Here is a 22,819-nt window from a genome sequence, read left to right as displayed (position 1 = left end):
TATGTTTCAATAACTTGGTTAAGTTTGTTTTAATTTTTTTTTAACGTTTTTATTTATTTTTGAGACAGAGAGAGACAGAGCATGAACGGGGGAGGGGCAGAGAGAGAGAGGGAGACACAGAATCGGAAACAGGCTCCAGGCTCTGAGCCATCAGCCCAGAGCCCGACGCGGGGCTCGAACTCACGGACCGCGAGATCGTGACCCGAGCCGAAGTCGGACGCTCAACCGACTGAGCCACCCAGGCGCCCCTGGTTAAGTTTGTTTTAAATGCTACACTGATATGAAACATTAAGAAAAAATTTTTACATTGTAAAGGATCTTTGTTATTTATCATTTAATATTAACAGCAGTCTCAGATGGATTGTACAGGTACCACTGTAGTAAGTTTGGACATCAGGAACCTAACAATGAGAAATGCAAATAACTTCCCTATGTATATACATCAACTGTCTAGAGCTAAAAATCTAGCTTTATAATTCATATTCCCTTGCCTTTTATCAATGACTAGGCCATATTTATGTCATATATACTGCTGATTAGTAGTAATGGTGATTATTAATAATGAAAACTATAACTCCTAGTATCTGCTAAAGTAAAATAAGAGTATTCATTCATCTTTATTATCACTTCATCTTCAGGTGTTATCATATTCATATAAATACCTATGATAATTTAAATTGTTTTTTAATGTTTGTTAATTTTTGAGACAGAGAGACACAGAGTGTGAGCAGGGGAGGGGCAGAGAGAGAGGGAGACACAGAATCTGAAGCAGGCTCCAGGCTCTGAGCAGTCAGCACAGAGCCTGACGTGGGGCCTGAACCCCCAAACCATGAGATCATGACCTGAGCTGAAGCCGAACACCTAAACAACTGAGCCACCCAGGCACCCCTACAATCTTTCTTTTCATGATGGATTGATTCTTTTTATAAGTATTATGCTGAGTTCCTACAAGGATTTTTGGATGTCATTGCCTCTTAAGTGTTTGTGTGTTTGTTTTAACCTATTAATCTCTCAGAATTGGAAGGCATTGTGCAATCAGTGTATTTACTTAATATTTTACTGTGTTAGTATTACCATCTTCACACCTCGTAACAGCTAATAAAAACAGTTATCAAATCAATGGTACTTCTTTTAAGTTACAACTTCTTAAGATTATGAAAATACATTAATTCTTATTAGTGGTCCTGCCTGTTGTTTTCTATTGGCTACGTTCATGCACTATAAATTATTTTAATACTGTCAACTTATAATATATATGCTTGTCTTTTGGCAATAAAAATACTGTTTTAATTATATAGTTACACTGGAGTAACTGTGACGCTCTGCATTTGACAGTGAAAGGAAAACATATATAAATACAAACTGTCCTTTTTAATGTTTCCATGTAATTATCTCCAGAATACTCTTTTCATGTGCAAGTGTCTCTAGAATTTGCCTTGACCTTAATGCATAACTCTAGGGAAAAAATCTGGGGTGCTGCCAAATTGTTACGTAAGTGGAATTTATGGGGAGTAATCAGCTTTCAAAAGGTCTGAGGGTGTTACCTGAGTTTGCCAAGCATTTAATAAACTATTGAGAACTATCGCCACTGGTTCTTATCAAGAGTGGAAGGATCTCTGCCCCTCCCCCGTTCATGCTCTGTCTCTCTCTGTCCCAAAAATAAATAAACGTTGAAAAAAAAATTTAAAAAAAAAAAAAAAAGGGGCGCCTGGGTGGCGCAGTCGGTTAAGCGTCCGACTTCAGCCAGGTCACGATCTCGCGGTCCGGGAGTTCGAGCCCCGCGTCGGGCTCTGGGCTGATGGCTCAGAGCCTGGAGCCTGTTTCCGATTCTGTGTCTCCCTCTCTCTCTGCCCCTCCCCCGTTCATGCTCTGTCTCTCTCTGTCCCAAAAATAAATAAACGTTGAAAAAAAAAAGAGTGGAAGGAGAGATGTTAAAATTAAGAAGTGGATAAAGCTTTCCATCTCAAATCAATTGCTGGAATTACACTCACAGATTATGGTATATCAGGGTACTATTACCATATAAGCAGAAATAATCATTAAGAAATCTAAAATTTAATGACAATGTTAACAATCTAATAGAAAGAAGGTCCTAACAATCTAGAATGAAATTACCTACAGTGCTACCCCAACAATAGTTTACTAATTGCAGGTAGAATAAAAAAAGATAACTTATTCTTTCCAAAATTCCTTTGTTTTCATATAAAAACAGACAGAAATTAACTAAGAATTTTATCCTTCTGCTTTTTCCCCCATAAGGTGTGTTTTCAGTGCTTCCAAGAATTAAATGAAGACAAAAGTAGATATAACTAGAATCTTATTAAAATTTCATCTTCAGAGTAATCCCATTTATCTAGAGTTTAAGTGAAATAGGGGGAAAAAAGATAAATTCAAAGCAAGCAAAGTAGAAAGGCTTATGCAAACAATACAGAATAACATGAAATATTTAACTTTTATTATTGTAAAGACTGGGTTTGGCTGCCAAAACTATTTCATTTAACTGATGAGAGACAGTTGAGTTAAATATAAAGAGCCATGTTTTAATATTAGCAGATATTTTGTTATTATATTTTCTGAGTTATAGTTAAAATGACCAAGTCCATAGATTTATTGTTAATAAATTAAGAAGCTTGATGTTCTAGCTTATGCTTATAATTTTAAAAGAGATGAGAATTGAAATAACATGGAATGTTGGAGCTAATGTGTGTTTCACACTTAAATCAGGATCCCTCTACCATGTGCAAGATCATGATTCTTGCTGTGAGAAAGAATAGAGGGAGGCCTTTACTTTTCCTTCTAACAATAATATTTCAGTGTCTCCTCCAGTAGTAAGAACATAAAGCATAATTATACATGAAATTACACCTGTTTGGATAATTGTTTTCAGTCATTTAAACTAAGTATTTTTCCTTATTACTGTCACCTTTTCCAGGTAAATTTCTAGTGTTCTTAGATTACTGATCATAAAAGATTAGAGAGCGTGACATTAATCTTCACCATCAACTCCATTTGTACCATTGCATAAATACATGAAGGAAAAGAAATATAGATGCAATGTTTTTGAATGAAGAAATACAAGGTATTGCCCAATTATCACAATGTTGAATTATGGAACAAAGTCTAGAGCTAAAATTTCAAAGCTAAATTGCAGTTTGGAGTATTAGTGATCAACTATAGTGTCCTTCACAGGTGTGCAATCAAATAGTGATTCAACAAAATGCTACAACTAGTAAACATATTAGTCAGGGAGACATTCAGAAAATAGAATTTGAGCTGAGCAAGTTATATAACGTGGTGTAGAGAGACAGAGAGGCTTAAAGTATAAAACAAACAAACAAACAAACAAACAAACAAACTTCAAGTTTATCAACAAATAACAGTTGTTCATGTTTTAACCAGAACGTGGGTTTGTGGTCAGGGCTGTAAAATTGCCTCTCAAAAGGTTATAAAATACTCAAGGATGATATAGAGAAGAATACCCAGGAACATTGGCTGCAGTATTGTTGTGTTGTAATGATCACTGACTTGATTATTTTGAATCATTTAGTTGCCTTATAAATAAATAAATAATCCTAGTATTTAAAACTGTATTGGGAAGACAAAAAAAGGGATGACAACATGGTTCATTTCTAGAAAATATATGTGGAAAATCAAGCTGAAAATTGCAGATTCTGTATTATTTTTTGTAATCAGAATTAAAAAAAAATAAGGGTTTACATTGGAGGTGACAGAAAGCCCAACATTAACTAGATAAATAAAAAGAATTTATCTAAAACTGTACCTGAAGGCTCAAGACACCATCCATGACATAGGATTTACTTTCTCTGCCTCTTGGAATTCTGGGTCTTATCTTTATATTCACATTAAGTCTTGCAACGTCACTTAAGATTCACACACGTGCTCACACACTTTCCTCCCACATTACAGCAATCAACTCTGTATTCCTTCTAAGTTGACATCCTGACTTTGCCTTCCTCCTATCATTTCAGGGCTGATACATGTGTGGTATTGCCCCCTTCATACATGTTTTATCTTTATCCATTTTGTCAAATGTTTGAAAGAGATGTTAGAAGCTTATATTCATGTTGTAATATTTTTGGGACAAGTTTTAATAGTTACAAAAATGATGTTGAATGCAAGTTATTCAGTAAGATATAATTGGCTGATTTATGAATAAAAGTAAAGTTCTAGAGACTAATTTCTTATGTCTTATATAGTTTAATACTTTTTTCATCATTTAAATATGTGTTTACTTGATATGCATTTTTCTTTTAGTTGCAGATACTCATTCCTCTAAAACATAAGTTAAAAGGATTTGGGATATAAAATGAGGATTGAATAATCCTTTCATTTACAAGCTATTTTTATGAATTATTTTATAAAAATTTGATACTGACTGGATTTAATGGATCATGATTATTTTCCCAATATACTGTCTATGCCATTTTGGTTATGAATTATTAGAATATTATTTTGCTGGAAGTTCCTTGTCTATTATTCTAATGTTGTATATGCAGTTTTGTTCATCATTTAACAGGTTATTTTCTCTCAACACTATTTGCAGAAAACAACTATCAAGTGTTCTTACTCTACTAACTAGATAATTACTACTTAACACTGACCTGTCTTTTCATTAAACACCTACTCACTTTCTTAATGTAAAAAGCATCATGGAAATTAAAGATGCAAGTTTCTCAAAGAATTATTGTGCTAGTATAATGAATAAGACTAAACAGAATAGCATAGTTGATATGTCTTGTTGAATTCCCAGTGAATGTTTTTTTTCCTAAATCATGAAATTTAAGACCTGACTTTTCAAATTCTACTCTTCTTTTAATTAACATATTATTTACTTTCCTTACATATTAGTGAAAGAACAAATAACATGTATCATTTGAGAATATATATTCCTAATTTTCTACAACTAAGCATGACCCACAGGTGAAAAATAATTTAACTATCAGTATCTCATTTTTAAATTGGTGAGCTTTTAACACATTTATTTATCAAGTACATGTAATTTATTTTTCTGCACCAAAATAATTCAATAATTTCTCCTATTCTTTTTTAATGGAGACATGCTTCAAGTGTACTTTGATCCGAAGAAACAGCTTATGCAATAGCAATGCAAGCTTCTGTAAAATGTAGAAACTTATTGTAATCAAACAATTCCTGTGTTAAATAGCTATCTAATTTATCATCTTTGTGCTATGCATAGTGAAAGAATGCATAGACACCTATAACTCATGTTTAGTTTTCAACATAGTATTGCAATACTGTTAAACATTTATTTAAAACTTTTCCATATAAATGGATACACAAACACAGTGCTTTGTTGTGTATTCCCAGATCCATATTCCAGTTTCCACTAGTGACCTAGATATGTACTTTACAAAGTCCCTGAATTTTCAGTCCAATCACATTAGGCAGGCTTCCATATTCATTAGGACAGCAAGATAGATTTGAACATGCTTTTAAAGTGACCAGTATATTTATCAGCCAATTACCGTATTTCTCAACATTTCCAGCTTGTTTGGGAATATTACTAGCTTGACAAATACAGGAAATCTTTTGTACCCAACCATTAACTGTGTTAAGCAGTTGCAATATTCCCCTCATTATAAGAAGGAATGGGATCAAATGTAAATTATAATAGTTGTGAACAATTCACATTGCATGTTTATGTTGATTATAAAAACTAGTTATACAACAAAGATATGTTAAGCTAAGAAAATATTCCACACAAGACTCATGTAGAACTAGTCTATAAACAACAAGAATAAAATTGGGTTTAAGATATTTTTGAATATTGATTGGCACCCATGTAGAATATTTGTTTTTTACTGAAATAAGTACTTCCATATATGAAGTATAAAGCACTTCATAAAGTTCCTGAAATCTCTGACATTTAAAAATATTAACTTTTACTAATTACATTTGAGTGAAAATTGTGACGCATGCACAGGTGATAAGTGTGAAAGAAAAATATTCCTAACAGTTTGAACAATATTCTGTGGTTCATGTACCTGTCACATTTTAAATAGTAAGCATCACATTTAAAAACGATAGCCGGTAATTTATTTTTTTTCAAAGAACATGTACTATTCTTAATAGAATAAATGAATAATGGTTTCACTTGAGAAAAGTTTTCCACATTCTATAAATGAAAAGATTCTAAGTAAATATCCACATGCATGTCCATATGGTTTCAGTCTGCTGGAGAACATATTCAAAGAGAAGAGAGAGGGGATTTTTTTTTCTCCTCTGAGCAGTAGTAGAAACAATGCTTCCTCATTAATTATTATAGCTAAACTGCCTCAGAGTGTCTGTCCTAGCTTTTATAAGCATTTCTCCTGTACTAGTCTGTCCTTTCTTTCTACTCCTCAGTTGAGAGCCATTTACCAGTATTTATAATATGTTGTATCACAAAGTTCACCTCCCCTCAAATTTTCAACCAAGGGCAATAATAACAGAATGAAGCTTGGCACCCACAAACAACTCAAGTCTTGAGATCTTTCTTGCCCAGCCTTTACAGCCATGAGAAAATGGCCTCTACAGCTCTTCCATTTTCTATATTCACTTGAATACTTCTCGCCACAACTAATTTAACGTACATTACACTTACCTACCTAGAGATCTGACAACTGTAATTGGTTAAATATAGTTGTCCTGTTGTAAGGGAAGAAATATACAACGTAGGGAGAAGGGACGCTGAGTAACCAGAGACAATATTCATCTCTATCCCAACATGAAGCATAAATACCAAAACCACAAAATATATGGGAAATAATTAAAATTGAAGAAAAGCCTAGTTAAATATATGTAACATTTTATCCCACTGGGTTTTAATTATCTAAATTAATTGACTCCAAAACACAACGGCTTTGTCATTCATATATATGGAAAATTATAAAACATAGAAAAAATAACATACCTATCAAATTTCATTGATATACATTATATTAGTACACTTAATCTAGCTCAATTATAGTTTTTAGTATAAGGCATAATTAAGACCACAGAAAAGGTAATATACGTTTGAAAACCAGAAAAGACTATGAAAAATTTCAACTGTACATAGGCAAAAGTGTAATATAGATGTGGTACCAAAATACAAAGAAAAAAATACAAACTTGGAAAAAAGGGAAAATCAAATCTTACGTGGGCATTCCGATAACTGAAGAGTACAGCTATTAGGCAGGCATGCAAACCCACATTTTGAGTGTAATTTTCCTCCATATTTTTGAATAAGTGTTACTTTATGAGTGGCATGTTATTTCTTTTTTTTTTGCTAAAAAAATCCCTGCTTTATTTCTGTTCAATTGTTCTTACACTATATAATTATGCCGTTTCTTGAATGTTCACTTATTTGTCACAGTAATACTTTGCCTAACTTTACATGTACCAGTTTCATTTCAGCAACTGCTAAGTGTTTACTTTGAAGAAGTTAGGTGCTTTTAAAAAATATGTAATAGGGTACAGCTTTTTATTTAAAAAAATGTGTTCAAAAAACTTTCTATGTTCAAGACGAAGCCATTCCTGCCTGGAATAGCACATCAACAAACTGAACTGACACAACTGTAATGTCCCTGTAAAGCTCTGCTTGAACAGAACATCCAGTCCACCAGTCCTCAAACACCAAACCAACCCAGGACTCCACACTTAATTTTCTTCCTCCTTCTCACCACAAACAAGGTTGACTATGTAACTGCAACCCATGAGATAGTTTCTATTTTTCATTCCTGGTCTTTATTCTATAAAATCTGCCTGACTTCTGCCCCATTTTGCAGTTCTCCCAAAGTAGACTGTCCACTTCATTAAGTGTTATTAAAACTTATTTTCATCACCTAAATTGCCTTTGATAACTTTTCAACAATAGGCAACATGAACATTCATTTTTCAGTGAGAATATTCACTCACTGAATGCTCATGTCTGCAAACTCTTGCTTTTCTGGATCTAAAACTAGAACTCCAATTTGGTGCTTCTACTGGAGTGTTTTTTACATAGCACCCTCGTATTCCAAAAGGTAAACTGATACTTGATTTCTACGGGCAGGAAGTGTTAAACTGATACAGAACAACAAACAGCAACGTACAAAAACAGGTAGAATCTTGGAATCATAGACTTACTGTCTAGTAGTGACCTCCAGGAACCAGGATTGAGCTGTCAAGGTTCTTCTGCAGCAATAGCTCTGGTGGCTGAGAGTCAAGCTTTTATAATGGATTATTCCCAGCTGTTCTCAAATTTGAGTGAGCATCAGAATCACCTGGAGAGCTTGTTAAACCACAAATGGCTGGGCCCCACCAGCAGTCTCTGATTTGAAGGTCTGAGTGAGGTCTAAGAATTTGCACTGTTAGGGGTGCCTGGGTGGCTCAGTCAACTATTCAACTTCACTTCAGGTCATGATCTCATGGATTCATGAGTTCCAGCCCCACCTGGACTCTCTCTGTCAGTGCAGAGCCTGCTTTGTATCTTCTGTCTCCCTCTATCTCTGCCCCCCCCCCGCCCCTTCTCTCTCTGCCCCTCCCCTGAGCTCTCTCTCTCTCTTTCTCTCTCTCTCTCAAAAAATATAAACATTAAAAAAAAGAAAAGAAAAGAGTTTGCATTTCTAATGAATTCCCACGGGATGTTAATAATGGTGGGTCAGGTCCAGGGCCACACTTCAAGATCTAAACTGAGCTCTTCTTTTAAAGATGGAGAAACAGGCCTAGTGAGGTAAAGTGACTTGCCCAGGACAACACTGCCAGTTTTTGACATAGCCATAAGTCTTAATACATATATACATATGTATATATATATATATATATATATATATATGTGTATACGTATACATATATGTATATATATGTGTACATATATATAAATAAATGTACACAAAATAAAATACACATATATATGTATACATATATACATATGTATACGTATACACATATATACATATGTGTGTGTATATATATATATATATATATATATATATTTTTCCCCTTTATAGCAACAGAAAGCTTGTCCCTCACCAGAATATGGGTAAAGAGTTAGGAAATGATTATAGTGAAAAACAGAGTTAGGACCATGCTTCCACAATAAACTATCTTGAAGTCAAAAAAAAAATCTCAAAACACAATAGTCTAAAAGAACAAAAATTTATTTCTCACTAAATCTGTATTACCATCAAGGGGCAGCTGGCTTTTCGAATTTGGCTCACCCATGGACCCAAGATAAAGAAGTCATCTTTGAGATTATTGTTAGTTACAGAGCGAAGGGATGAGATATAAAAAAATGCACAGTGGCTCTTAGTATTTCCACCTAGAAGTAGCATATTTCACCTCCACTCATTTTATTATCCACAGAAACTCCCTCAACCACACCTAAAGTGATATCTTTTATGCTTAATCTTAAAACCTCTTAGTCCTCCTTTTGGCTTCGACTTTTGTTGTATGTAACCAACAATATATGGATAGCCTTACAGCACCATGGATTAGTGGCAGGGTGCATATCTTTTCTTTCCACATAAAGGTTTCCCATGCAGCCATTGAATGGCATGTGTAGGGGAGCTCACTCAGCCACCCTGGGATGTGCAAAAACTCATGCCTGTGAAAGGATAATATCCCCAGACGAATATTTGACCTGTAAGTGATGAAAATAACCCCATTTTTTTTTCTAGGCAGTTGGTTCCATGTTTGATTCTGCATGATTTCTCATAGGGTTTTCAGAGAGATTGAGTCCCAGTTGTCTACTGGAAAAAGAATAATGGCTCAATAACTCATCCTTGAATTAATTTTCTCCCCTTTCTTGTTTTATTCTTCCCAGTTTCCTCATTCCTATTCTCTAGAATTAGTTCCCAAAATAAAATACCTACATGTTAACCTATCTGTCAAGCTCTGTTAAGACACCTAACTTCAAAAGCACTGGGAAAGTACATTTATACAATAATCCCAGAAGAAAGGAAGCCAGAAATATTTGCTGAACATCATTACTGACAAATATAGTTAGTAAATGAATTATACCAACACATCAAAAGTAAAATATATTTTGATGAAGTGAGGTTTATGTTAGGAATGCAAGTTTAGGTAAACATGAAGAAAACTATTCATACAAATACGCATTTAACAAATATTTGAATATTTGTTAACCAAATCATTTTAACAGAGCAAAAGGTAAAAACACCTGATCATCTCCATAGAGATGAAAAAGTATTTACAAAGTAAAGAACCACAACCACATCTACTCTCCTAACAATTTTTTTTAATGTTAATTTATTTTTGAGAGAGAAAGAAAGACAGTGCGGGGAGGGGGGGCAGAGAGGGAGGGAGGTAGACACAGAATCCAAAGAAGGCTCCAGGCTCTGAGCTGTCAGCAAAGAGCCCTATGGGCCTCAAATCCACAAACTGCGAGATCATGACCCGAACAGAAGTTGGATGCTTAACAGACAGAGCCACCCAGGCATCCCTCCCCTAACAAATGTTTATTCTGCCTAGTTAAGAAGATATTTTTCCTTGTGAATAAGAATTATGAATCATGAGGAGTGCCTGGGTGGCTCAGTCGGTTAAGCGTCCGACTTCGGCTCAGGTCATGATCTCACGGTCCGTGAGTTCGAGCCCCGCATCGGGCTCTGTGCTGACAGCTCATAGCCTGGAGCTTGCTTCAGATTCTGCGTCTCCCTCTCTCTCTGCCCCTCCCCCTCTCATGCTCTGTCTCTCTCACTCTCAAAAATGAATAAATGTTAAAAAAATAAAAAAAAAAGAATTATGAATCATGAGATTCTATAACAGTACATTTTTATTATTAGGGAAAGAAGTATAATAGATATTCTATTAGTCTGAGGAGAAATTTTTAAAACTTGTGTTTTTCAAAAACATTGGTTATTTTAAAATCCAAAACATTTTTCTAGGAAAATCACACCTAATTACAATTATGTGATCACTCTAATGCATGCATGATTAACTTTTGTTGAAATTACCTTATATACTTGAATAATTTACATGATAAGATCTTATGCTAACATAGCTTTTTAAATTTTAAAGTTGTGTGTATATGTATATACAAATTTAATAATTAAGTGCTCCAAATGTTTTACTCAAGCCCATCTTGTTGTAAACTGCTACTGAATTTTTATTAAGCATACAAAGGTAAAACAGAAGATTTACAGTTTTAAATTGATTTTAAGTGATAGAAAATAATATGATGTGCATATGAAAAGTGAAGATTTGATCTCATTAGAGCAGTGAGAAGGAAAAACATGATTACATAAAGTTCAGAACTTTTCCAACTTGACACAAATTTATAGCATGTCATATTTATCAGGTAAAGAGAATATTGGAAATACCATATTTCAGTGAAATCACACCTTATGTTTCAGCATCAGAGGAAAATCTAAGGAGTATGAACAAGTAACTAGTAAAACTATCTATTTCTAATAACTTTACAGGTAGTGCTGGACACATTTCTAACTAATAAAAGTGTCTTGGCTGATATTGCCAAATATCACTGTCACCATGGCAATAGTCACTTTTAAAAATGATCTAAAATAAAAAGGGCAAAAGACAAAGTAATTCTTCAACATATGAAATATAATTGTATGAAATCTGCTGATTTATTGAGGTAAAAAATTACCGATAAAAACACAATCTGTTTTAGAGAATACAAGCAGAGGGAATACTTCCTGACTCACTCTGTGAGGTCAGCATCAAATATCAAATATCAAAACCAAAGACGTTTCAGGAAAAGAAAACTACAGACCAATATCTCTCATGAACATAGATAAAAAAGACCTCAACAAAACACTAGCAAATCGAATCCAACAATGTTTAAAAACAATTATACATCATGAGCAGATGGAATTTATCCCATGTATGTAAGGCTGGTTCATTACTCCAAAATCAATTAATATAATCCACCACATTAACAGGCTAAAGAAGAATAATCACATGATCGTATAAAAGGAAGCCAAAAAAGCATTTGACACATTCCAACAACCATTCATAATTAAGAGTCTCAGTAATCAAGGCGTATTGGGGAATTTTCTCAGCTTATAATGATTATCTACAAAAACTGACTGCTAACATCATACTTTATGGTGAGACACAATGAGCTTTCTAAGATCAGGAACACAGCAAGGATGTTCCCTTTTATTAGTCCTATTTAATATAATACTAGAAGTTCTAGCTAATTCAACCTGAAAATAAAATACTGACTCTGGATTTCAATTCAGGTATGATGTTTGGGAAAGAAGAAATTAAACAATTTTTGTTTGCAAGTGATATGATTGACTATGTATAGAATCAGAAAGAATTAACAAAAAACTGCCGGAACTATAAGAACTTATATCAGTGTTGTGAATATAAGATCAATATATAAAATTAAATCAAAATGAATCATAAACTAAATGTAAAACACAAAACTATAAAAATCCTCAAAGATAACATAAGAAAATCTAGATGGCCATGGATTTGGCAATTGTTTTTAACATGCGACATCAAAAGCATGATCATGTTCCATGAAAGAAAGAATTGATAAACTGGACTGTTCTGTGAAAGACATTATGAAGAGAATTAAAAAAAAAAAAAAAAAAAAAAAACCACTGGGAAGAAATATAGCAAAATGCTTATCTGATACAAACTATTATCTGTAATATAAAAGAACTCTTAAAACTCAATAAAAGTGGGGCACCTGCGTGGCTCAATTGGTTGTGTCCAACTTCAGCTCAGGTCATGATCTTGTGGTTCATTATTTTGACTGTGATCACAACTCGGATCCTGAAGCCTGCTTCGGGTTCTTCTTCGGGTTCTGTGTCTCCCTCTCTCTCTGCACCTCCCTCTCTCACTCTCCTGTCTCAAATAAATAAACATTAAAAAAATTTTAAAAAACCTCAACAATAAGAAAACAAATAACTTGATTAAAAATGTTCAAAGACCTTAACAGATACCTCACCAACGAAGATATATAGATGGCAAAGAAGCATAGGATGCTCGATATCATGTGTCAGTAGGAAAATGCAAATTAAAACAGTGACATACTTATTATAATGGCCAAAGTCCAGAATACTGACAAGACCAAATGTGGGTGAGAACCTGGACCAGCAGGAACTCTCAATCATTGCGAGTGGGAATGCAGAATGGTACAGCCACTTTGAAAGTGGTAGTTTCTTACAAAACTAAACACTCCTTCTCTATGATCCAGCAATCGTGCTCCTTGGTAGTTACCCACAAGAGTTTCAAAACCTATGTCCATACAGAAAGCTGCCTATGGATGTTTAGAGCAACTTTATTTATTAATCTCAAGATTTGGAAGCAACCGAAACGTCTTTCAGTGGTACATGGATAAGCAAACTGTATTACATCCAGACAATGGGATCTCATTTAGTGCCAAAAAGAAATATGTTCAGGCAATGAAAAGGCATGGAGGACTCTTAAATGCACATGACTAAGCAAAAAAAAAAAAAAAAAAAAAAAATCCGAGGGGTGCCAGGTGGCCCAGTAGGTTCAGCGACCAACGCTGGATTTCAATTCAGGTCAAGATCTCACAATCCATGAGGTCCAGCCCCATGTCAGGCTCTGCACTGACAGCACAGAGACTGCTTGGGATTCTCTCTTTCTCTCTTTCTCGCTTCTCCTCCCCTGCTTGTGCTCTCTTTCTCTCTCAAAGGAAATAAATAAACTTAAAAAAAAATAAACCAATTCAAGAAAACTACATACTACACAATTTTAATCACGTGTCATTCTGGAAAAGGCAAAGTTATGGAGACAATAAAAAGATCTGGTTGTCAGGGGTGGGATAGGGAAGGATGAACTGATGGAACACAGAGAGGAGTTTAAAGCTGTGAAAATACTTTGATACAATTATGATGGATGCGTTATAAATTTCCTCAAACCCATTGAATGTGCAACACCAGGTGAAACCTAATTTGATCTATCAATTTAGCTATAATGAGGTGTCAATGTAGGTTCATTAATCATTGATAATGAGGAAGTACATGTGGGCACAGGGTATATGGGATATCTCTATATCTTTCACACCTAAAATTGATCTTAAAACAAAATAAGGCTCTTTTCTGAAATAATTCAAGTTCAAACATCAGTTCTGTGGAAGCTGAATTCTTACCACTCTCCTAATTGAGATTTCAAGAGCTATTCCCAAGCATGAGTAAGGTAGGAATAGTTCATGGGCTGCAAAGCAGAGAACTGTCTTAGGTAAGAAACAAGCTTTGAAACAGAGATTTATATGCAGACAGTTAATGGAGCAAGTGCTGCCTGAAAAAAAGTATAAGGGACTGATGGAAGTAGGATTAGGAGGACAGTAAAGTTTAACTTGGTACAATAACAATTGAGGCTTTAGAAAATCTTACAGGGATCACTGCAGTGTTTTTCTAATTGAGGCTAGAGAGTCAGAGCCGGGTTTTTGAATTCCCACATCAATCACACTTTGGATTCACCTGCCCCTATTGAGGAATGTAAGATTGAGTGGGCAGTTATTTTTGTCCATGTGCAATTCAACATTCTATTGGTCTTTAATGATTCCACATATTTTTTGAGTGAGACATTAACTCCCCTTTGTTCCTGATTATCTTTCCAAGGATGTTTCTATAATGAACCTCTTTGGAAGATAGAGGTAGGTAGTATCTCCCTCCAGAACAAAGGGCAGGATGCTTACTGTTCAAGTGTAATGAAGACAGTGATCCAGTTAGAGCCAAGGGCAAGCATATTATCACCTATTTAAAAAGTTCAAATTCCCTTAGTTGAGGGTCCATCTTATGTGATATAACCCAACATATGTATACACATTATCTTTCACTCTCTATGTCACACTTTGGGAAATGGTGCTGATATAATGATTATGATTGCACCGAATCAGAAGTCTTATGTCTAGTACAAATCTTGTAGGGTCAAAAACTTCTCCTCCCAACCTGTGGGAGGAGTCCCTCAAATGACTGGAGGCAGCTTCCATTAGAAACCACCTCACTGTATATCACAGCTCCTTGTAGCCCAGAGAGACAGACACAACAAACATCCAGTCTCAAAACAACCTACGGCTGGTTCCACCTCCTGTATCTTGCCTGCTCTCCCACCTTGAGAATGTACTTTTGCTTTAATAAACTGCTTTGTACTTGCTACTTTCCTGCTGGCTGTCTTTATTCCCTTGCAGATCCCCAGGTAAGTTTTCTCATGGGGAATCTAAGAACCAACAGCTCCATTCACAAAATGCAGACTCTCACACAGAGATGTATTTATATCCCATATCTGCACTCCCCACCTTATTCAGATTCCATAGGGAGTAGTCAATTAATAAATATTTCAGCCTATGAAAAGTATATTCATTCTAAACAGTTTGTAGTTCCCTGAAAATGACTGGTAAATATTTGACGCGTGTGTTGGAGGCAAAGCAGTGGTGTGCTGGTAAATGTTTAACAGTCAACTCTTCAAAGAAGGTGGATGAGCTAGTTTGAAGCTTTTGCCAATTTCCAATGTATAAAATCTCGCACCAACGTCAGCTTAATGCTATCAGAGTAACTTCATTCAAAACAAATTTTTTATCAATTATGAGCCAGCTAGCTCTGACACACCATTAGTCAAAAACGTTGTCATACAACAGTAAAAGAATAGGTATTTCAAGGGCTGATGGGAGCTGCTTTTAATGGGCATATGTAAAATTGAATGTAAGATATTTCTAATTTGGGAGTATTTGAAATGGTTTGCATCAGGTAACCTGCAATTTACCTGAGTGATGTTTTCATTGAATCTGTTCTTTGCATCTGAAATACATTTTTCAATATTATTAATTTTTGACCTATGAAAACAATAGTCGCTTGCAACATTTTCCATTAAAGACACTTTTCATTTTCATCACTGACCCTCTTTGCTGAATCCTCAGTTTTTAGTTAAATATTTTCTAGATAAATATAATACCCCTCCCATAAGGAAATGTTGACAAAATACCTTTTTTACCTTCATGGCTATGTCTTGCTCTTCTGATTTTAAAACAGAGGCTTTAAGAAACTACAGGACAGGGGAGTCTGGGTGGCTCAGTCACCTAAGTGTCCGACCAGCTCAAGTCATGATCTCGCAGTCCATGAGTTCTAGCCCCGCGTTGGGCTCTGTGCTGCCAGCTCAGAGCCTGGAGCCTGCTTTAGATTCTGTGTCTCCCTCTCTCTCTGTCCCTCCCCCACTCACACGCAGTCTCTGTCTCTCAAAAATGAATAAATGTTAATTTTTTTTAATAAAAGAAACTACAGGTCAAAATTGTTTTGCTTAGTTTCCCACAGCTGACCCTAAGCTATATGAAACCTTGATATTTTTAAAAATTATTTACACAATCATATGTCACATAAAATTTTACACCAATTTTATACCTAAGAACAAAGAAGGAGAGCGTCCGTTTATAGAGAAAAGAAGTAACTTGGGAGGAATTGTTTTGAACAAAAATTCATTGTCAGAGAGCAAGAGTTTGGGGTTGTGGAGGCTTCTCATTGGCTGAGTTGTGACAGGTTTCTTACTGGTTGGGTTGTTGCCAGGCAAAGAGAAAGTCTTTCCTTTTCTTACCAGTGTATGTAAAATGTTTCTTCCTGCTGGTATAGGTAAAGTAAGCTTCAGTTAAGAGGAATGTGAGAGCTTTCCTTTCATTGCTTCCCGACTCCATTTTGAATTAGGTTTCCTTTATTCATTTTCACACTATAATAGCATTAATGTAGTCACAAAGAAAAAAAAAAGTGTTCAATACTTGTTTTTGAATATAGCACATGACATCACCATATTAACCTACCTTTGAACATCACTCAGGTTTCTTTGTACCATTCTCCTGTAAATAGAGGTCTGACCTATTTTCAAGGCTCCAGTACACATTGCATATGCAAATGTCACCTTTGCTTTATTATGTTCATGATCTGCAAATGCTAACACGTAGATTCTCTCACACTGCGCTGAAGAGTTTGCACTATGTATTGTTCTCCAATATAATTATTTTTCATCTCTATCAGAACACATACAGAGCCTAAGATGAAGTTAAGAAAACCCAGGCACCACCAAAGAAATCAATTATAGACTCTTCTCTCACAGGAAAACTTTTACATTATTTGTTGGCAGATGTCCAGTTTCTATGAGGAATACACCCCTTCTCCTGACCTTGAATAAAGGAGAGCATTCTAAGAGTGGCTCGTTTGACAATACTGGTTATTGAAATGGTGGCTTTCTTTCTAAACTAGATGGAGGTCTTGGTTTTAATTAAGGATTTTATATTTTCCAGGGATGCTAAAGAAATTAACAAGGGCTCAGAGATGACGGCTCTGTTTGAAAAGCAGAAATGATAATAAGTAACTCAGGATTACATAGCAATCCTAATTTCAAATTCCAAAGCTATGCCTTCTGGAGACAGTACTGTTGCAAGTAAATTTAGTCTTGAGATTTTTTTTTTTTTTTTTTTTTTTTTTTTTTTTACAGACACCTTGTGTCTTACTCTAGAACACTCTGCACAGGTAATATCAGTAACTCCACAAATCTCTTTTCACTTACATTGAAAGTTTGAATTTAAGCCATGTTCTCTGAGGTAAAGGGTCAGGGGTTTTATCCCGTAAGCCACCAAACCCCTCATTTCAAGTACTTTTGAGTCCTGGTATTTCTTTGTGACAGAAGACACTCATGAGGAATTATGCACTGTGCCTGAGGGTGAAGAAGTAAAAGAAAGACAGCCTTATTAAGAGTACATGTGCTACAGCCCGACAGATTTTGACCTTCACAATGACACAAAGGCAGAGATGAATGCAAAAAAGCTCCATGGCTGTTAAACATTTTAACAAGACAATCTTTAGGACATCTAAAGAAAAAGTGAGACTGTTTATCAATACAGGGAGGATGAAAACGCATTTAGTATTGGTCAGAAATTCAAAAATAGAAAACTTTAAAAACTGAGAGTCAAAGAAGATACTAAGGAGATGGGCTATGAAGTGATCGGTATTCTTGTTTCACATTATCTGATATTGCTTGCCTCCCATAAATGGTTAAATGGTCAACTAAACTGCCGCCTTCATTTGGAAGACAGCAGTGATTATTACTCCCCAAATAAGAACCCATGGACAGAATACTTTTCAGATTACTTTTTCAAAGTATATTCTGACTGGAAAATAAATAAACCAAAATTTAAACACCAAAAAGATATGAGCAAATATGAGAACACTACTAAATTATATTTTGACGCTAAATTAAGGAGGGCAAACTATTATAAAAACAAGTGAGGAAAAACTTACCTGGTGCTATCATTTGCACATTGAGCAAACAGCCCTGCTCAGCAGAATACAGCCATAAAAACTCCTATGTTTAGCCTTAAGTAAAACGTACTGCCACGTTCTGTCTTATGGTTGTTACTAATGAATTACACTATACCCATGTTCTCATTAGCAGAAAGTTGTCGCCTCTTCCCTGTCTTCTCACAGCTTTGCCCCAAGCATCTTGGTTTGTGTCTTGTGTACAATCTAATCTAAAGTGGTTTAATTCTTCCTTCAATGCCGGGGAGAAGACAGCACTGGAAAGCCCACCTAAGCTACTAATTCTCAAACTGTCAGACGGCCCCACCAGCAGCATCCAATTACAATTGCTCATGATAATTTCTTAAAGATCTATTTTCATCTCAAAAAAAAAAAAAAAGAATAAATCACAACCACCAATATGTTAAATTATTTTAGAAAACTCTAACATTTAACAAGATAATTTAAATTCGTATTTTTATCCTTGAATGTTTTTATTATGGAGTTTCTTAAGAACACAAATGATCCTGAATTTTTCATTTTTAAAATGACAACTATAATTATAGTTAAATTTAAAATAATTTTAAATTGTATTCTATCATTATTTGTTAGTGAAATTTTTATTTATTGAAATCATATACTCATTAGGAGGAGGAATTAATTTTGTATAATGCTCATAGGTCAGAATTCCTAACTATTTTTATTGGCTTAAAAAATATCAGTTAACCTGTCATAAATATGGCAGTGATATATATATATCTGTAAATTCAAAAGGTATACATTAATGTCAGGACATAATTTTAATATGTATTTTCCAAAATTTATTTTTAAAATTTGCCCAAATATATTATTTTTCTGTTTACTCTTTAGATGACATAAAAAACGGGCAGATAGTTCATATTTACTATATAATGGCTCATCAGGTAGTTGAAGAAAAAGACACAGAAGTAGCTGTTGACTAATCTAGAATGAATATCAATTGATTAACACTATATGTAGATATAGGCTCTTGTTCTTTGATTATTAGTCTCCCACTCTTCTATATCAAAGATAAACTTATTTTGTTCTATGAGTTAACTAGTAAGATAATGGATCCACATCTCTCTACAGCATTTTGTCTTTATGTATGCAGGATTTGCCGCACTCTATCAAATTCGTTCTAAATGAATGCTAGATAAAAAGTAACACTACTCAGGATAATTAACTCAAATCATTTGGGAAGCAGTTCTCAGATTTTAGCCTGAAATCAGATATACCTAAAGGGCTTAAGAAAACATATATCTGAGTTTTATCTCCAGAGTTTATGATTCACTCGACCTCAACCTGGGGTGGGACTCAAGAATTTGTATTTCTCCTGGTGCCTGGGTGGCTAAGTCAGTTAAGTGTCTGACTTCGGCTCAGGTCATGATCTCATGGTACTTGAGTTCAAGTCTCACGTTGGGCTCTGTGCTGACAGCTCAGAGCCTGGAGCCTCCTTCAAATCTGTGTCTCCTTCTCTCTCTGCCCTCCCCCCTGCTCGCACTTTGTGTGTCTCTCTCTCAAAAATAAATAAACTTTAAAAATAAATTTGTATTTCTCAAAAATTCCCAGTGATACTAATATTACTGCACTTTGAGAAACACTGCCCTAGGGGATCTGTGTTTTGAACAAATTATTGGGTGATTCTGCTGGTTTCCTAAGATTAGGAAACAATACTTTTTAAACTTTTTTTTAATGTTTATTTATTTATGAGAGAGAGAGAGAGAGAGAGTGAGCGGGGGAGGGACAGAGAGAGAGGGGGACAGAATTTGAAGCAGGCTCCAGGCTCTGAGCTGTCAGCACAGAGCCGGATGCAGGGCTTGAACTTAGGACCCATGAGATCATGACCTGAGCTGAAACCGGATGCTGAACCAACTGAACCACCCAGGCGCCCCAGGAAACACTATTATATGACTGAGCTTCTGATAACCCTCTAATGTCAAAGCTCTTATACTGGCAATCATCTCAGCCTATCCTGACTTATTGCCACATTTCTTCCTGCCACACTCCTATTCGCTTCTAAGCATGATATATCTGTGAAGTATAATTCAACACAATGAAAAAATTAGAATTTGAAAAGGTTAGTTATTTCTTTCTTCACTTGATATGTAACACAATTTTTATATGATTACATTCCAACTTTGGTTTAATATTCTATCTGGCCAGATAGTGAGTTATAAATGTAAATGTTTACAAGGACTAGGAAGACACGATAAATGGGATGGGTTGGATAGAAACTGGTAAACTGGATGGTCCATGTTTGCCAAAAGGCAAAAACAATTAACTATTACTATAAAGAATATAGGCCCAATATTCAAAGCAATGAGGTTTTTTAAAGAGGAAAATCAAATCTAGATGTGTGTAGGTGTGTAAATATGAGCATTTGGTACTTGTTGAGTGAATGAGTAAAGAAAATAAAGATAGTACAGAATTCCGCTACGCCCCTCATCACTTTTATTTCTACCATTTTGTATCATGGTATATTTGTCACAACTCAGGAGCCAAATCTGATATAATATTATTAACTAAACTTCACAATTTATTCAGGTATCACTAATGTTCTTTTTCTGTTCCAGGATCTCATTCAGGATACACATAGTTAATTATGATGTCTTCTTGGACTTCCTTTGGCGGTGATGTAACTCACAATTTACTTGTGTTATTGATGACATTAGCTGGTTGTAAGGAGTACTGGTAAGGTATTCTGTGCAATGTCATTCAAATGGGGTTGGTTTATCTGGTATTTTCCTCTGGGGTTAAACTAAGCTTATCTGGTTTGTGAAAAATTACACAGAAGTAAAGTAACATGTCATGAAATTACTTGAAGTACATGTTATCAACAGGACTTAATCATTAATTATGTTATTTATTTGTCTGGGGCACCTGGGTGGCTCAGTTGGTTAACCGTCTGACTTTGGCTCAGGTCCTGATCTCAGGGTTTGTGAATTAAAGCCCCGTGTTGGGCCTGGAACCTGCTTCGGATTCTGTGTCTCCTTCTCTCTCTGCCCCTCCCCCAACTTGTGCTCTGTCTCTCTCTGTCTCTCAAAAATAAATAAATGTTGGGGCGCCTGGGTGGCGCAGTCGGTTAAGCGTCCGACTTCAGCCAGGTCACGATCTCGCGGTCCGGGAGTTCGAGCCCCGCGTCGGGCTCTGGGCTGATGGCTCAGAGCCTGGAGCCTGCTTCCGATTCTGTATCTCCCTCTCTCTCTGCGCCTCCCCCGTTCATGCTCTGTCTCTCTCTGTCCCAAAAATAAATAAACGTTAAAAAAAAAAATTAAAAAAAAAATTTAAAAAAATAAATAAATGTAAAAAAAACCCAACCATTTACTTGTCTGAAGCAGTATTTGCCAGGCTCCTCCACAGTAAAGTTACCCCTGTCCCCTTTTTGTAATCTACTCTTTCAAAACAAGTCACTAAACAGAACCCACACTCAAGAGTGGGAAGAGAAGTTACACCTTCTTAAAAGGAGAGTATCTTCATAAATTATCTGGGGATTCATTTGTAAGAAAAATTCATCTTATCTCCCTCATAACAATAATCTTTTAATAAAAAAATTAATAAGAAAGCATTTTTCAGTTTGACATAATGTGACACTATAAGGGAAAGTATACTATTCTTCATTTTATTCTAATGGAGCAATCTTTATAATTAAAATATTACTTTCTAAATTCAGATAGCCTGTAATACCTTTTACAAATGTGGCTTCTAAATTGGGTGCATATTGATGAAATATAATAATCAGAAATGATCTCCATATTGCAGAGGAAGTTGCACAGGCCTGAATGAGTTAGTAAAGCAAATCTTCTCTGGGATAAAGCAGGATAATGTAAGGCTTTGTAGAGCATGTAATATACAAGGGGCAAGGATAAACAGTGCATGTTGCGTTTGATTAACTCAGCCTTCCGTAATATATTAAAGACTCCAACATCTAACCAAATTTTAGATTTCCTTTGCTATGGCCAACAAAGGGACAAAGGACAACAGTAACGAGAATAACAGAATTTTGGGCCAGGAAAGGACCTCAGCCATCATTAATCTGATAAACTCACTTCCCTATGTATAAGGAAATGTTTAACCTGGAAATGTTGAAAGGCTTGCACTGTGGTATACAGCTATTTGAGGAATAAATAGCATTATCTCCCATTTTCTGGACTCCCAAGTCAGTGTTTTATTATTGCACTCTATTTTACTATGAAGAATCAGAGAAGAAAATTAACCCTTACCTGGAGAGAATGCTGAATTGCAGTTTTCTTTGTTTGTTCTTGTTCTGGTTTGTTATGTGCATTGGACTAAGGCTGAGAGTATTTTTTCTATGAATTCCCTTCCAAGCGTTTTAGATTATAGATGGCTAAGAGTAAAATTTACATGAAATTCTTAGGTTTAAAGAAACAACATAAAGAAGCTTCCCAAGAGCTGGAAATTTCCATTTCCACAGAACTTGCTCAGAGATCCAGTTTCCTCATTGTTCTTGTTTCCAGATATGTTTGACTTCTTGAATTTTCTTGCTGCTCTGACTTGTGCACTTGTATACACTTTTTCTCTGATTCATTGACCTCCCCATTCCAGAGGATTTT

Source organism: Lynx canadensis, chromosome C2 (assembly GCF_007474595.2).
Source record: "Lynx canadensis isolate LIC74 chromosome C2, mLynCan4.pri.v2, whole genome shotgun sequence".
NCBI lineage: Eukaryota > Metazoa > Chordata > Mammalia > Carnivora > Felidae > Lynx > Lynx canadensis.
This window is presented reverse-complemented; position numbering follows the sequence as displayed.